This window comes from Mus caroli, unplaced genomic scaffold, assembly GCF_900094665.2.
Source record: "Mus caroli unplaced genomic scaffold, CAROLI_EIJ_v1.1 scaffold_10832_1, whole genome shotgun sequence".
Classification (NCBI taxonomy): domain Eukaryota; kingdom Metazoa; phylum Chordata; class Mammalia; order Rodentia; family Muridae; genus Mus; species Mus caroli.
Window position 1 is genome coordinate 51,166 of NW_018389018.1, and position 3,181 is coordinate 54,346.

At 46.6% G+C, this 3,181-nt stretch overlaps 1 pseudogene; it reads left to right on the plus strand.

Moving 5' to 3' along the window:
- The first annotated feature begins 103 nt into the window (after nt 1-103).
- Nucleotides 104-2,710, plus strand: LOC110287899 (annotated as a pseudogene).
- Nucleotides 2,711-3,181: the final 471 nt, after the last annotated feature.

A 3,181-nucleotide genomic window follows, 5' to 3' on the forward strand; every position in this document is an offset into this window, starting at 1 on the left:
AGGCATCAGGCCATTACAGGTCTGGCAAATGGATGTCACTCATATTTCCTCCTTTGGAAGAAATCAATATTTACATGTTTCCATTGACACCTGCTCTGGTGTTATGTTTGCTACACTTTTAACAGGTGAGAAAGCCTTTGAGGAGCCACCCTTGCAATCACCATTACAAGATGGCACTGACATCCGGTGTTCTAACTGGTAAACAAGTAGTCTGCGCATGTGCTGGGGTATTTTTCCATTCCTTGTGCCCTGCCTGTCCCGTGGCGTCATCTGGGCTGATGGTGAGCAGTCAATCAGGGCGATGCACGTCTCCAACCACTCTTCATGGTCTATTTAAGGACCGAAATTATTATTTATTATTATTATTATTTATTTAAGGACCGAAACTATTCTCCTCCCCAGAAGCTGATCATCTATCTCTCAAGATGCATTAAAGCTTTACTGCAGAAGGATCCAAGTGTCCTGTGTGTGTTCTTGCTGGTGAGACTCCAATCATGGGACAAACTGGTGCCGAAAACCCTGGAACACCTCAACATTGCCGGCATTGAGGAGACCCCCCAAAGACGGGGCGGATTCAGAACTGCAGGGGAAGGTAAGTTCAGAGAGGTATGTCTGACCATGAGCCTGTTGTCCCTTTTGACTTTGGTCTCAATCTAGAAGCTCCATGGGACGGGTGGGTAGAAGCTTTGGTTTTTGTAACCCTGGTGCTTTTCTTCTTTCTCCTGGTTTCTTTTTGTGTTCATCGTGGTTGGTGTTAACTTTGAGGTGCGGTCAGTCCTACATAGATAAGCAGCAGCACCGTCAAGCTCTGTCAGTCTCTCGTACATAAGGGAGCAGAGCATGGCATTTTACTTTCACTTCTGCTTTTCACTTCTGCTTCAGTGTGCCTTAAGTCGGGCGTAGATCAGCTGCAGGCACAATGGGATCATCGCAGTCAGTTGTAAACGCACTGCAAGTTGTTCTTAAGTAGAGAGACCTCAAGATTGCCACATGCACTCTACAAAATTTTGTCAAAGAGATTGATTGTGTTGCCCCATGGTATGCTTGTTCAGGCTCCCTGACCATAGCCTCGTGGAATAAACTGGGAAGAGACCTAGATAAAAAATTTGAGGAAGGAGACTTGCGCCTGGGCACTAAGGCAATTTGGAAGTTAATAAAGAATTGCTTAGAAGATGAGACCTGCCGACCTGCAGTGGTTGAGGGACAAGAGACGTTAGAAGAGGTTCAGTACAACATGTCAGAAACTGAACGGAGCGAGAGATTAGGAGCTCGTAAAAAGGAAGACATATCTAAGAAAAAGGGCCCTCCCTGGAAGTTAGAAAAGGGGGGAGTTAAGAAAGGGGAAGGTAAAAACACACCCCCTACAGGTAAACTTAATATTTATCCCACCCAAGATTTAGAGGCCCTAGAACTTGATAGCTCAGATCCTGATGATTTGGACCCTAGTGAAGAGGCAGAATTAGAAGAAGAAGCAGCAAAATATGAAGAGGAAAGGTATGGCCCTGATCAAGGAATACAGCAAAAAAACAATAAAATGGGTCGCATACAGCCGTCACCCAAGCCCTCAGCGCCTCCACCATATGAATCAAGTTATGGTGCTAGTTCCTTTCTGCCTCAGGAGGAATTAAAAAAGATTCAGATGGCTTTTCCAGTCTTCAATGCTGGAGACGGGGTGGGACACATACATGCCCCTGTAGAATACCAAAAAATTAAGGAACTTGCCGAATCTGTCCGTAATTATGGAGTCAATGCCAACTTCACCGTAGTACAGGTCAAGAGATTTGCCAATACAGCAATGACTCTGGCAGACTGGCAAATGACAGTTAAGGCCACTCTACCTCATATGGGACAATACATGGAGTGGAAAGCCTTGTGGTATGATGCTGCCCAGAATCAGGCAAGAATTAATGCTGTGGCAGAAGGTGATAATCAGAGGCAATGGACTTTTGAATTGCTAACAGGCCAAGGACAGTTTGCTGCCAATCAGACTAACCTTCATTGGGTAGCATATGCTCAGATATCGGCGGCTGCCATCAAGGCTTGGAAAGCTCTTACAAGAAAGGGAGAAGCTGGAGGCCACCTTACAAACATTATCCAGGGCCCCCAGGAGCCATTCTCAGATTTTGTAGCAAGAATGACTGAGGCCGCAGGGAGGGTTTTCAGAGACCCTGAACAGGCCATGCCGCTAATTGAACAGCTTGTTTATGAGCAGGCCACACAGGAATGCAGGACTGCAATCACGCCAAGAAAAAACAAGGGATTGCAAGATTGGCTTAGGGTATGTAGAGAACTAGGAGACCCACTTACCAATGCGGGGCTGGCTGCAGCCATATTACAATCACAAAAGCGTCCCTCTACCAGCAAACAAAGAGCTTGCTTTAACTGTGGAAAAATAGGCAACCTATAGAAAGACTGCCCCCTCCCAGAGCGGGTCCAAGTGACTACTCTTTGCTCTCGTTGTGGAAAGGGATATCACAAAGCTAGTGAGTGCCGCTCAGTTCGCAATATAAAGGGGAGGCTTTTGCCCCCAATCAATGAATATGACAACCGCCTACTAAAAAACGGGGTTGTGGGTCCCCGATCCCAGGGCCCTCACAAATATGGGAATCGATTTATCAAAAGCCAGAGCAATTTAGAGGAAATGAACCCTGAGGAGTCGCAGGAGTGGACCTGCGTGCCACCACCGACATTCTACTCATGCCCCAAATGAATGTCCAGCCTATCCCAGTTGAGGCCCCAGAACACTTACCTTCAGGAACAGTGGGCCTGATAATAGGGCAGGGATTGCTGACTATGCAAGGACTTATAGTTTATCCTGGAATAGTAGATCATCACCATTAACAAGAAATCCAGGTCCTTTGCTCCTGCCCTCAAGGAATTTTCTCCATTACATCGGGAGATAGAATTGCACAAATGACCCTGTTGCCCACAGGGAGAGAGGAAAGAACACAAACACATGGACGCAATCGTATGGGCTCTTCTGGCCAAGATGCAGCATACCTAATTATGCCACTAAACAATAGACCCACGCTGCATTTAACAATCAATGGTAAGGGTTTTCAGGGAACTATGGATACAGGGGCTGATAAGAGCATAATCTCCTCACATTGGTGGCCCCGGGCCTGGCCTGTAGATAAATCTTCCCACTCGCTACAGGGCCTAGGGTATCAATCATGTCCTA